Below are 14923 nucleotides of genomic sequence, written 5' to 3'. Positions count from 1 at the left end.
AGTGCTGAGATTACAGGTGTGAGCACCACACCTGACCTAGAAAGAATTTAGAATTAGACCCACTTAGGTCAAGATCTTTAATAGCTGTGTCATCTTGGGCAAGTTGCTTTACCTCTCTGGGCCTCTAGTCATATGACCTTCAGGTAGGGTCAAGGCAACAATCTACCTTGCAGAATTGTAAGAATGAAATATCACATGTATGAAACACCTAACACAGAGCTTATACTATTTGCTGGTCTGAGGTCATTTAGTGTTGCTATAAAGGTATAATAAGCAGGGTAATTTATACATTAAAGTGGTCTATTCGGCTCTTGATTCTAATGGCTGGAAAGTTCAAAATTGGGCATCTGGTGAGGGCCTCAAGCTGCTTCCACTCACTGGTAGGTGAAGGGGAGCTGGCTGTACAGAGATCACATGGCAAGAAAGGAAGCAAGAGAAGCAGCAAGGAGGCGCCAGGCTCTTTTTTTGAATTTTATTTTATTGTAAGTTCCAGGCTCTTTTTAACAACCAACTCTTTTGGGAACTCACTTACCCCTGAGCGGGGGAATTAATCTATTCATGAAGGATCCACCCCTTGACCCAAACACCTCCCACTGGACCCCACCTCCAACACTGGGCATCAAATTTCAACATGAGGTTTGGAGGGAACAAATATCCAAACCATAGCATTGCTTAACAATGATACTCAACAATGATAGGTATTTTTATGATTACTCTCTGTTTCTAAGACTGCACTTCTTTTTAGAGATTTTTTTTTTAGTGACTTAATAGGAAACACAGTACCCAGGAGAGACTACCTTCCTCCTGCTGCTCATTCAATAACAGCTATGAATATTGATGGGGCCATAGGTCTTCACTGAATGTGGGTCCTAGACTCAAGTGTTATTCCAACTGCACCAGCTAAGCAGCCCTGCCTCCTTCTTCATGAGCTGAAAAGAGAATAGAATGGTCCTTAGATGGGACTGCCTTCATCACCAAGAGGAGGCCCAGTAAATCTCCATTCTGGAGGAGTCAGGCAACCCTCACTGATGGGAGATTTGGAAAGACTTGTTTTTCATTCTGCAAACATTTGCTAAGAATCTCCTAAATTCCAGACTGTGGGCCAGGTTTCAGGGACATAGAGATAACTAGAACACAGCTGGTGTCCCTGAGGGGCTGACCATCCAGTGGAGGAAAGAGCAGGAAGAAGGAATTATGGCAGCCAAGAGAAAAGTCCCACAAGAGAGGCAGGTGGGGGGTTGTGTGAGCACCTGGGAGAACACAATGACTCTGCCTGGGGAGATCAGGGAGGGCTTCAAAGAGGAAGTGATGCTTGAGTGAACCACAGAGATGTGAAGTATTTTGCCAGGGGGATAATATTGAGGTCTTAGGGCTTCAATACATAACATCCATTTATTTCTTCCCTTCTCAAATATGGACTCAATTGAGAAATAAGACACAAAGAACAAACGGAGGCCAAAATGTCAGCTTTATTGCTAAGAAAGACCACTGGAGAACATGACTTTTGATTTTTGATCAAAAGGGCATGCCAAAAGAGGAGGAACTTTACAGTGGAGGACCCTGACAAACACCACCTCAGCCAGGTCTTCAAGCTCAATATCAACACCAAAAAGTCACATTGACAGCAAGTACACTTGATATGATACGATGAGAAGGGCACTTAACCTCCAGGGTCTTCCTCCCCCAAACCCATAACCCCAGTCTCATCATGAGAAAAACATCAGATTAATCCCAACAGAGGGACTTTCTGCAAAACCTCTGGGTCATCAAACACAAGCAAAGCCTAAGAAACCACCATGGCCAAGACGAGGCTAAGGAGACATGATAATGATGATGAAATGTCATGCGGTATCCTGGATGGGATCCTGAAACAGAAAGGAGGGATTAGGTAAAATCCAAGGAGATCTAAATAAACTATGGACTTCCATTAATAAGAATGTATTTATATTGGTTCATTAGTTGTAAATAAATGTATCATACTAATGTGAGATGTTAATGACAGGAAAAACTAGGTATGAGGTAATGGGCCATCTCTGTACTAGCCTCTCAGTTTTTCTATAAACTTAAAACTTTTCCAAAAAAAGTAAAATCTGTTAAAAAGAAACACATGGAGGGGGCATGTCAACACACCCCAGCCCCACCCAAGTACAGAGTGTGGTTCAGCTGCATGGGGACAGCAGGGAAGACTTCCCAACCCAGGGTTGCTGTGCAGGACAGTAAGGAGAGGGGAGGAGAAGAAACCAAACCCCAGGACTCAAAGGCATGTAATTGGCCCCATCCAACTATGAGCCCTGGGCTATGGACCCCCACTCCCTATCGGGTCACCAAGGCGGCCTCCACGGAGGGTCAGAGGAAGGTTGCAAGAAGCCAGGTGCTTTTCCAGAGCAGCCCTGTGGCAAAGCAGTCAGCACCTGCATGCTGGAGCTCATCTCTCTGAACCCCAAGCCTGGGTTTGCCACTTTCTATCTATACGACCTTGGCAGGTTGCTTAACCTCTCTGAGTCTCAGTTTTGTGAACTGTAAGATGGAGACTGTCATAAAACCTACTTCCACAGGCTTGGAGAAGATAAAATGAGATGCTGTGTGTAAAGTGGCCATGGGGTACGGTAAGGATGTGGATGCCAGCTATTATTATCACTCTTGTAGAAACATAAAGCCAGGGGAAAGTGTGCCCCTGCCCCCGGGGGCAGTCAGTATGGGAGAGGACACTGGGGACCTGGAAGGAGCCCCCGGGAGGGTAAGGAGATGAGAGGAGCAGCTGTCTGGAACCTGCGGTCTCACGGCTGTTGCTGCTGCACAGGGCACACGCGAGGAAATCACGTGGAATCAGACTACAGCAGAAGAGATGGGCTCAGGCGTGAAAGCCAATGAACGCCAGGGCTCTGGACTTTTCTACAGTGAGATGGGAATTTTTCAAAGCTGTGATAGGCAGACTTTTCCTGGAAAGGGCCAGATAGTAAATAGTTTAGGCTTTGTGGGCCGAGAGGCAAAAGGCTATTCTGTAGGTACTTTCACAACAAGAGAAAGCTGGGCAGACATTCTTGGACATCAGATAGATATTTGAAAACAACTATTAGGTAAGCCCAACGCAATTTTGTAGCTTAAGCTTAATTCCATCCCATCTCAATTGTTACCCCCTATACACCTCAGTGTAAGAACGGGTTAAAAAAGTAAAGCAAAGAACCAAGGTGAATTGAGGAATTCTCACTGTGAAACCCCATCTCTACTAAAAATACAAAAAAATTAGCCAGCATGGTGGCATGTGCCTGTAGTCCCAGCTACTCGGGAGGCTGAGGCAGGAGAATCGCTTGAACCCAGGAGGCGGAGGTTGCAGTGAGCCGAGACAGCGCAACTGTACTCCAGCCTGGGTGACAGAGCGAGACTCCATCTCAAAAAAAAAAAAAAAAAAGAAAAGAAAAAGGAAAAAAATGAGGAATTCTGAGATCTACAGTCTTTAGCAAAATCTCCTCAGGAGTTGGAAGTGAATGCCTCAGACTCACTCACCACCTCTTCGTTCTCTATAGTTTAAAGTCTTTGGAAAAGCTGGTAATACAAAATAAAATGAAATGTTCTAGTACAGCATGGGGGATAGCACTCCAGAGGCTGTCAACTTATGGCAGCATAGCTGCGATTTATTGTGTGCAGGCAGCAGAGAACAGCGCTGAGAGTGTCATGCGGGCTCTTTCCCAACTACTCTGCAGTTACCGTGGAAAGCAGCTGTGAACAACATGTAAACAAATGGGTGTGATCTGTGTTCCACTAAATACTTATGGACATTGAAATTTGAATTTCATATCATTTTCACATGTCACAAAATATCATCCTTCTTTTGCTCTCCCCCCATAATCATTTAAAAAAGGAAAAATGATTCTTAGCTTCAGGACCCTACACAAACAGACAGTGGGCTGTATTAAAGGATGATTTTTTTTTTTGACATGGAGTCTTGCTCTGTCACACAGGCTGGAAGTACAGTGGCACGATCTCAGCTCACTGCAGCCTCCGCCTCCCAGGTTCAAGCAATTCTTCTGCCTCAGCCTCCCAAATAGCTGGGATTACAGGCATGCACCACCACACCTGGCTAATTTTTTTTGTATGTTTAGTAGAGACAGGGTTTCACCATGTTGGCCAGGCTAATCTCGAAGTCCTGACCTCAGGTGATCCACCCGCTTCGGCCTACCAAAGTGCTGGGATTACAGGTGTGAGCCACCGTGCCTGGCCCTAAGGATGATTTTAAATAAGCAGCTGTATCAAGACATTAGCAAATTGCATACCTAAAGCATCTCTATGTCTTGTAGAGCTCCTGGTGACATCACCCCTGCATAGAGCAGCAAGGGTTTAGGGAAGCTGTTCGGTCTCCTCTAGTCCTCCCCTTTCCTGGTGCAGTTTGCAGCATTTCACCCCCGCCCTTTAATCTTGGCTGCTGTTTCAGACAGCAGTAGGGTGAAATTCAGAAATACTCTTAATCACTCTAAACTGAGGCAGTTCTGGGCTCCTGCCACCATTAAGACAAAGCTTCTTTTTAGCTTCCTGGCTGTTGCCAGAACTCGAAGAGCTCAATTCAGTTGCTATAATTCACTTCTCTGGCACCTTCCAACTATGCAGGTCTTTGCAGTAAAGGAATCTGTAAGCTCCCAGCCTCACGGAAAGGGACTTATTATACACTGTGCTTGAGGAGAGCGGCATGTAAACAACTGAGAATAGAATACCATATAGTAATGGCATGCTAACAATTAAAATCAATTTTGATTTCGTAATTGGGTCACATTGCATGTTAAAACAGGAGTTTTGAAATTAATATTAATAACCACAGGTGCTGCAGTTCACAAGCTGATGCAAAAATGAGGACTAAGTGCTGGAGGAAAAGAGGGAGAAAAAGGAGAAAGGAAACGGGAACCCACAACTCCTTATTAGTACAGAGCCCCAGAAATGATCTGGAAGGTCAGTCCATTTTACAGAGCAGGAGACGAGACGAGGGAGGCCAGCAGTTGCCCAAAGTTCATAGCTAAGTAGCGGTAGAGCAAAGACTGGCCCCTCAGCCTCCTCTGGGCTGAGAATTACATGGCAGAAATATACATCTCTCCTCACTCCTCTTATCAAACTGGCCAGAGCCATAGTGTTTATCTTCATTTACACTGACCATCTCATGTTTCTTCTCTTAAGAAAGTGGGCATTAGATTGAGTGCCCAGGATAGTCTGGTATACATTTTTGTTCAATTCCACTGCATCCTTTTCACTCTCAACATTATGTGGTTTGAATAATTATATGGTCATCCTAGGAGTTAGCCTGTCAAACAGGGTGAAGGAGTGAAAGTGAGGGGCAGGACTGCTAGCATCTGCCAGGCCTCAGGGACAAATACAAGCTAAGGTGTTCTGGGATCTGCTTAAAGACTGCAGGTCCACATTCGATGGCTTGAAACATGTGTTAATAATGCACTGGTTTGGCCAGGTGTGGTGGCTCATGCCTGTAATCCCAGCACTTTGGGAGGCCGAGGCAGGCGGATCACAAGGTCAGGAGATCGAGACCATCCTGACTAACAGGGTGAAACCCCGTCTCTACTAAAAGTACAAAAAACTAGCCAGGCGTGGTGGCAGGCGCCTGTAGTCCCAGCTACTCGGGAGGCTGAGGCAGGAGAATGGCATGAACCCAGGAGGCGGAGCTTGCAGTGAGCCGAGATTGTGCCACTGCACTCCAGCCTGGGCAACAGTGCAAGACTCTTTCTCAAAAAAAAAAAAAAAAAGCACTGGTTTTATTCTCCAAGCCATTGCCATAGGTATCGATGAAGTTCAAAGGGTCTTTTGTCCTTTGAACTCCGCAGTGGTTTTTTTCTCTGTGCACACAAGGCTCAGTGCTGGTTTCCAGTCCGAGCAGCTCAGCAGCAGCCTCAGGGCATGAGCTGGCACCTTCAGCACCTCTGTACCCACCGCTCCAACAGCCGCAGGGCCCAGAGACAGTGATGCTGCATGGTCTAGAGAAAACCCTTGCCCCTTCGGAGGTATGGCTTTGAAATGGATTGTTCTGTGAGAAACAGAAAGGCTAGAAATGTTTACTTGGTGCTGAAAAACAAGGACCTAAGTCTCATGAGAAGACTCCACACACTCCTGAGTGTGACTCCAAGCATTTTAACATCTAGTTAATAAAAGCAGGAAGGAGGGGGAGGGACACGTTGTGAGCAGATTTCCAAAAGCATGCCCTGGGGATGGGGTGGGGACAGGGGCTGGTGAAATGCAGATTCCTGATCACCACCTGAGATCCCCTGGTCTTCCAGGCGGCATCGGTACAGAGAACCCCAGGTGATTCCAGCATACACCGAACATTTGGGAGACTGACTGAGGAACGTTTTTCAATATACTCTGACCATTCCTGTCTCTTCCTGCCTTCTTTACTGCCTTGAGGTTGCTTAATGGGCTTTCTTCCCAGAGCTGAAGGTGAGATCCTTGAAGACAGATTTTGATTAATGAAAGAAAGAAAGAATCAATCAACAAAAGAAGGGCAAAAAAGGAGCAAGGAAGGAAGGAATCAATTACGTGAACGTGGATCCCGAGAAGAATTTCAAGCTGCTTTCGCTCAACAGCTTCCCCACTTTCCTCCTTAGGTGATGCAGGAAATTCACGTGCATCCTGGGTTCACGTGATCCGGAATCACGCGTCTCCACCCTATATCCTCCCAATAAGTTCCAAGTCGAATCTCTCCGCGGCCTCACCCTCTGCCTGCAGCCTTGTCCATATAATTCCACAGCACCTTCAGATGTCTTTTTCCACAGTGCCATGAAGTGGAAATTAGGATACACCAAGATTATTCTGTCACAGACATATTTGCTAGCCTTCTCTTTAACTGATTGACAAGGGGGAAAGTGCTTTCAGTTAGCTTGCTATAGAGTGGGACAAGAAAGCCATGTAGTCATAAACATGTGCCTTTTAAAAATCAAATCCTACAATCAGTACGAGCCTGATGGATGCAACGTCACCGACTGCTCAATGGCTTCTCTCTGGAAGGTGCTTTTTGTCCCCAGGCGGCTGAAGGTCATAGCATTAATCTGTTCTCCAAACCCTCAATCTTAGGCCCCTCTCCTCTCTTCTGGTTTCTTTCTTTCCCAGCTCTGTTTCCTGGATGCTCTGACTGTCAGCAATAACAAGGACAAAGGTAGGGCAGGGGACCTAAAAGGACGAAGGAGTATGGAGGAGGAGGAGAAGCGCTGGGGTGGCTGTTTCACCTTCAGCACACACTCCAGGCTGCTCTGACGGAAAGACCCAGGAAGGCCATTCATTGCAGACTTTTCTCACCCTGCCAAGCTGGACAGCTCCAGAACAGGCCATGGAAGTGGTTTCTCCCCTGAGACCATCATTTCAAGACCTATTTGCCCTTTGAGGCTACCCACGTGTGACCCTGGAAGATGTGTGTGGCTATATTTCACCTCAAACCCTAACCTCAGCAGCTGTGCTGTTTGGTTGTTCAGCCGCGGAGCAGCAGGTGGCCTTCTGCTGTTACCCATGAAGGGGTCAAGCTAGGCCAGGCCTGCTGGGAGCCCAGTGAAGATTTACTGGCAGTGATGCCTCCAACACTTCTTTCTCCAGAGCGAGAGCAACAGCAGGTGAGGCATCCATGACCAGCCTGTCACTTTCCTCGGGGAAAGAGAAAGGAAGCCATATGCTGACCTTTTGTGTGCAGAAGTAGCACAGTCAGAGCATATGTCCAGGAGCTGCAGAGACGCCATATGCATAGCACAGCCTTTGTCCAAACACTTTTCCAAGAATAAAAAGACTTCATTAATGCAATGCACTCCCTCACGCCCCCCAGACGCCAGCTAGCCTCTTGATGATTTCACCGGCCAGTTTCTTTGTTGTCTGGAGAAGGTTGTGGGCTCTTCTGTCTATCTTCCAGATAGTGGAGGCCAGATAGGCAATAGACTAAGAATAGGGGCTAGCACTGCAGCAGTTTTGTTAAGCTAGCTATACAAAATAGAACTTTCTGGCTGGACACAGTGGCTTACACCTGTAATCCCAGCACTTTGGGAGGCCAAGGCGGGAGAATTGCTTGAGCTCAGGAGTTTGAGACCAGCCTGAGCAATAAAGCAAGGCCTCCATCTTTACAAAAAAACAAAAAGAAAAAAAATTAGCTGGGCATGGTGGTGCATACTTGTGATCCCAGCTACTAACGAGGCTGAGGCAGGAGGATCACTTGAGCCCAGGAGTTTGGGTTGTAGTGAGCCATGATTGCACCACTGCACTCCAGCCTGTGAAACAGGGTGAGACCTTGTCTCAAAAGAATAAAAAATAAAAATTTGTTGACGGAGTAATGAATATTGCAGTGGAAAGCAATGATGTTGTCCAAGGTTGAGTCTCTGCAAGAGAATAGATCTGTATCTGCAAGATGAGGGCCTTGATCACATGTATGTAGATGTGGACAGACAGGCTGACTCATGCTCAGGTTGTTTTTAAACGCCTGTGGCTTTAGGGGGAAAAAGACAAAAAGAAGGAAAAGTGCCCAGATTTGACAGTGTGTGGTACAAGTTTAGGTGAGTTTTTTCTTTCTTCCTACAGGATAGATTTTCCAATATTCCTATAGGATAGATTTTTCCAGTCTCCTATGGCAAGCGTTTGTTACCATCATAATCAGAAAGAAGATGACACAGTATCCCAACACTGGATTTACTATAGTCTACACCATGCAAATGAATTAACTCAGTGTCAGATGCCTCATCAAAGGTGGGGGAGAACAGGCATGGTTGAGTCATTCCCACAAATCAAGCAGTTGGAATCCATGAAGAAACTGTCTTCTGCAGCATCAGAGCACCTTCCGCCAGGAACATGCCTGAACCCGCCTGGCCCTGGAGGTAAAGTTTAGAAGCAGAGACTGGTTAGGAACCAACCAGCCACACTGAGACACCAGCTAAACGCTGGTTTCCATAAACCTCTTTAGGAGCTTAGGAACTTCAATTTTATTGACCATCAACCATCCAGTCTTAGATAAAGGGTCAGGGAGCAATATTTGAAGAGGAAGAAAGGGAGATGAACGTGGGCTCCCTCTGGCCCATTCGATTCTGTGCCTCTGACCCAGAAAACTGGTCATTGTCAGCTCTTCTCTTGGGGCTTGCCCCAGCCTGGATTAGCAAATCATTTGTGCAAACTGTGAATGCCTGGAGTACAGATTTGCTGGGATGTGGGGTCTGGGGAGGAAGGTAGAGTAGAGGATGTGTGCTCAGACCTTTCTAGGTAAATATATTAAATCATGTCTGTTTAAAATAGAAAGCTAGTGAGAATGTTCCCTCTTGCCAGCTTCCAGCATTGATCTTTAAGGGCATACACTAAACAAGGAATATCTAGGTCTTCTTCAGGGCAGCCAGTATTTTTACCAGGGCAGCCCTGATGAAGTCACTGGGAAAGTTCCTTTTTTTATTTTCTTTTAGTTCCTTTATCTACAGGCACAGCTGCTTAATGAAACCGGAAGGCCTGGGATGGCACCAGAGCTTGCTGACCACTGACCAAAGAGCAGAGGAAGATAAGACGCCACAAAACCAGCACAAACCGGAATAGATGACCTTTAGTTGCCTTCAGATCATTAACATATCATTACAATGCTAAAATTTCCTCCCCCAAAAGAAAATCTCCACCATTTTGTGTACAGGTGATATATGAACATATATATTTATGAATTAGGCATATCTGGAGTCCCGCCCTGCACATGCAAACACGCTTCTCCCGCCCTGCACCTGGTCCTTAAAACCCCACACCTTCTATTGTTTGGGAAGAAGCTACCTTTCGAGTGAGAGCCGCCTTCTCCATTCCTTGGCTAGTGAATAAAGCCTGATTGTTTTTTCCAGCTGGATGTTCTTTTTTTGTGACTGACACAAAGTGGTGAAAAAACCCAGTTTATCAGTGACAATATGGCAGCTCTTTATCTATCCCAACCTTCTGCTAAGGGCTTTCTTATATTGCAAACTGAATATCCCAGACTCTCCTGCAACTGAGGTTTCCTTGTGATTGTGAATGGCCACCCAAAGGCCCTCATGCAGCCTTGAATTAGGAACTCATTTAAGTAGAAAGGGAGGCAGGGCTCACAGGAAGCTTTGTAGCCAACAGGTTTGGTGTTAGCTTTTGATCCCTGGATCGCAGCTGGGTCAGCGTGTTCCTGGAACTAGCATTTGCAATGGCTTATTCCTGGTCCTTGGAGTGTGGCTAAGGAGTAGGACCCTGGAGCCCTGCAATGGTGCAGTGGCTTGCTGATCCCCAGATTTCTGGAGTTCCTGGTCACTACACCGTGGGGAAAACTAATCTGCCTCTCTTCCTCTAGAGAGCTCAGAAAAATAAAATAGTTCTCTTGGGAGCAAAGTGGGGTTTGGAAGGCTTTGAGATATATATTTAATCCACTCAATTTCTATGTTTCTTCATACAGAGTAGTGCATTTGACCAATGAAAAGGCCTTGTCAGCAGCTGATCTGAATATACTAAGAACATGGATAAATATTAATACCAAACTAGTGCAGGGAGACACATGGCTCTTAAACGAACGGAGATTTTTCTAGTTGGAATTCAATGGGCCTTGCTTTCAAAACAGACTCCTCTCTCATGCACCTGTGAGTCTCTCCCAGGGACCCTTGGGACTCTTCCTAGATGTCATTTATTCATCTGGATGCTCCCAAGACAGAAATGCCAGGCGCATGGGGAAAGCATTGTTAGATCAAGTTTAGCCTAAAACTGCCTCCTTACATTTTTAAGTTCAGCCAGGTTTCTCTGTACATGGTGAACTGTAATCTAGCTGGCTGTACACAACTATAACCTTTGTGCCAAGCGCTGAGTTTCAGCCAATCACAGGTGGCCAAGTGTTTGAACCATGTTCAAATAAGGCAAATGCAGAGCTGTAACCCATCCTGCTGTTTCTGTACTTCACTTCCATTTTGTTTGTTACTTTTCTTTCTCTATTCATAAATCTTCTTTGACCATGTGGCTGGGCCAGAGCCTCTCTGAACCTATTCTCATTCAGGGCTGCCCGATTTGTGGTTTGTTCTTTGCTCAGTGAAACTCTGTTAAACTTAATCTGTCTAAGGCTTTTCTTTTAACAGCGTTGCAACTCTCTGATGCCATCAGACAGTCATTCATCACATTCTGCCGATTGTCAGCCTTCAGAGGAGAAGGATGTTGTGGACTTGCTTGTGTGCCAAGGCTGAGGTGGGCCCCATGCCCACTGCCCCTTTAGATGTCCAGCATGCCTCCCCTTACACAGCACTCGACACGCCCATGGGAGTCTCACAACCATCCCAGGCACATTACTTCCCTCATTTTTCTAATGGAAAAAAGAAACGAACTAACCAAACAACAGCAAAACCCAAGTCCAGAGTTAAATACCTTGGCCAAGGTCACACGGCTAGGTAGCTTCAGAATCTGTCAACTCTTTAGCTGCCCCCACTTCCTGCAGGATAAAGTCGAACTGCTTAACTTTTGTGCAAAGCCCTTCATGATCCAATCATCCAGCTTCCCCTCCCCCTCACTGGCCACCCCCCCTGCAGGCTCCAGCCCTGCTGGAGTCACTGATGTCTGAGACTCACTGTGCCCATTCTCGGCCAGACGCTTGACTCATGCCATTACCTTTGCTATATCATCCTCCTCCCACCTCCAACTCCACCTACGCCTCCTCATGACTCATGCCACTCAGCCTTCGGGTCCCAGCACCTCATTACTTTCATTGGTCAGTCCATCCACAGGCATTCTGCTAGGCTTATTCTGTGTGCATGATACCAGGTGCAGGGAAGGCAGCAGTGAATGAGCAGACCTACCCCTATCCACCAGAGCTTCCAGCTCAGTAGGAGATGCAGTTAAATGGGCAGTGCTGACATGCTGTAACAGGCATTGTGACAGAATAAGAACAGGGTGTGTACAAGTCGCGGCTCTCCAGGGAAACAACCAATAGGACGTGTGTGTGTGCAAATAAAGCGATTCATTATAAGGAATTGGTTCACGTAATTATAAAGGTGGGCAGGTCCCAAGATCTGCAGAGGGAGTCTGCAAGCTGGAGACCCAGGAAGAGTAGAGTGGATGCTTCAGTTCGAGTCTGAAGGCAGGAAAAAAAGCTGATGTCCCAGTTTGAAAGCAGCCAGGCAGGAGGACTTTTACTCACAGGAGGTTCAGCCTTCTGTTCTCTTCAGGCCTTCAGCTGATTGGGCGAGGCCCACCTGCACTGGGGAGGGCAATCAGCTGTCCTCAGTCTCTTAATTTAGATGTTAAGCTTGTCCAAAATCATCCTCACAGAAATACCCAGAATAACATTGACCAAATATCTGGGCATCCCATGGCCCAGTCAAGTTAACATAACATTAACCATCATAGGGTGCTACAGGGACACACAGCTAGAACTCCAACTTTGGAAATGCTTTCATGATCTCCCTGCCCCCACAAGACTCCATCCAGTGTTATTTCCCTGTTTCCACTGCCTCATCACAGGCCATATGATATCATTTCATTGTATCATATCACATCATCATACCATATCATATCATATCATCATACCATATCACATCATCATATATCACCATGCCATATTATATCATATATCATCATACCAAATCATGTCATACATATCATCATATATCATATGTCATCATATATCATCATACCATATCATATCATATATCATACCATACCACATCATCATATACCATACCATAGCATATCATATATCATACCATACCATCATATATCATCATACCATATCATATCATATATCATATATCATCGTACCATATCATATCATACATCATATCATATATCATATGTCATCATATATCATACCATATTATCATATCATATCATACCATTTTATCATATATCATACTATATCATACCATATGTCATACCATATCATATCATTATATATCTATCATACCATATCATATCATCATATATAATCATACCATGTCATATCGTGTATATCATCATATATCATCATCATACCATACCATCATATCATATATCATCATTCCATACCATTTCATCATATATCATACTATATCATACCACATCATATCATCATACATCATCATGCCATATTATATCATATAACATATCATATCATCATATATCATCATATGTCATTATACCATATCATATCATATCATATATCATCATTCCATACCATTTCATCATATGTCATACTATATCATACATTATACCATATCATATCATCATATATCTTACCATATCATATTATCATATCATCATACCATATCATATCATCATATATCATTATACCAGATCATATCATATATCATATCACATTACCATATCATACCATCATATCATTTCATATAATCCCAGCTGGCTTGTCTCTCTCTCCCACTGCACTGTGAACTCCTTGATGTCTTTGCAGACAGACCAACCTTGGAATCAGACCAACTCTGATTCCAAGACCTGAAGACCTTACTCTGGAATCAGACCAACTGGCTAACATCCTGGCTCTCCTGCTCTTAGCTGTATACTTAAGCAACTTCTTTATGACCTGGAACCTCAGTTTCCTTCTCTGTGAAAAGGGACAGTAGCAGTACTAGTACCCAGCAGCCTCACTGGAATGTTGTGGGAATTAAATGAAGTAATGTCATATGAAGCACTTAGTGCTGAGCTGGCACATCGTAGCTCCTCAGGAAATATAAGCAATTGCTCTCATTCCCTGCTGAACTCCAGCCTCAGCACACCTCCCTGCCTAACAGAATCTTGATTAAATGCCCACAGCACTACTCTGTCCTGCCAGTAACTGGATGTGTCTGTACCCAACAGAGACTCAGCACTTCATCCTTCCAGAACTCTGCTGGCACTGCACAGTTCCCTACAGACACGCTCAGGGGAAGGGAATGTGTCTGATCATGTCTGCAGGAAGAGGGTGACAAGATGGTCAGACATTTGTGGAAAGCTGGCGGGGGACTTAGAGCAGCTGGCCCAAGAACTGTTCCCAGCAGGGGCAGAACCAGTCGTCTTTAGTGACCTGCGCCATCTGGCTTGATCTTTAGTTAACAGCAAGGCTGACTTCAATCAGGCAATTGATTTCTGGCCAATCTCTTTCAAAAGGAGGAGACCTCAGGACAACTCGTGCTCAGGCATTTGATCTCACTTCAAGGAGAAACAGTGCAGAATGGATCCACAGTGGGTAACTTCATCTTTTCCCATCATTACGGATTTTGCTATCTTTCTAAGAACTTTGGAACCAGCTCCTTGAACACTCTGAACTCAGTGTTGTACACATGGAAGGGTTCTATTGTTCTCCCACGCTCTTCCACCGGAGGCTATGGCACAAACAGGCCCTGCCTCTTACTAGCCTCTAGGCTCTGTGTATCTCAGTAACTGCATCTACATGATATAGTGACAGTTGCCTCCCTATACATTTCAGGGTGATATCTCAGGAAATGATGTTTCATCCAATGGAGCCGCGGGTGAAGATGTGTGGGCGGGCATGCAGCATTCCATAAGTGCTGAGCTGGAGTGTTGCACCGAGGGACTCAGCCCGAAGTCCTTGTATAACCCAAAGTCAGTTTTACATGGAAATAAATGTAAGGAAGGGAAATAACTTCTCAGAGTGTGTACATCAACAACCATGTAATAATGCTTTGTAAAAATTATTTTGGCAGTGTCTCTGATATTTCACGGAGCCTCCTCTCCTCTGAAGGTAATAGCATAGTATGTGTCATGGTTTTGGCCTTCATCATAGTTTTTTATTTCTAGTTTTATTTCCAACCCATATTTTCCCACTAGCATCACCAACTAAATGAGGGCTTATTGTAAGATATAAAAAAGATGTTGAAATATAACAACAGTAAATGTTAAAATAACAGCACATGGCCCTCAACATTAGTCAGCTGGAGTCCTCTGCACATAAATACCTTGAAACCAGGAATTTATTAATCAGTTAAAGGGCATTACTTTGGGGCCAAGATATAAGCACAGT

At 45.0% G+C, this 14923-nt stretch overlaps 1 long non-coding RNA gene across 1 annotated transcript; it reads right to left on the bottom strand.

The window, feature by feature from the left end:
- Positions 1-8632: 8632 nt before the first annotated feature.
- LOC129534286 (uncharacterized) lies at positions 8633-11440 on the bottom strand. Its single transcript, XR_008680817.1, has 2 exons — positions 11341-11440; positions 8633-8825 (listed from the first exon to the last, which is right to left on the bottom strand). It is a non-coding gene; the product is annotated as an uncharacterized lncRNA (long non-coding RNA).
- Between the last annotated feature and the right edge of the window lie 3483 nt (positions 11441-14923).

Source organism: Gorilla gorilla, chromosome 5 (assembly GCF_029281585.2).
Source record: "Gorilla gorilla gorilla isolate KB3781 chromosome 5, NHGRI_mGorGor1-v2.1_pri, whole genome shotgun sequence".
Lineage (NCBI taxonomy): Eukaryota > Metazoa > Chordata > Mammalia > Primates > Hominidae > Gorilla > Gorilla gorilla.
The sequence above is the reverse complement of the archived record's forward strand: the minus strand, read 5'-3'. Positions and strand labels throughout refer to the sequence as shown.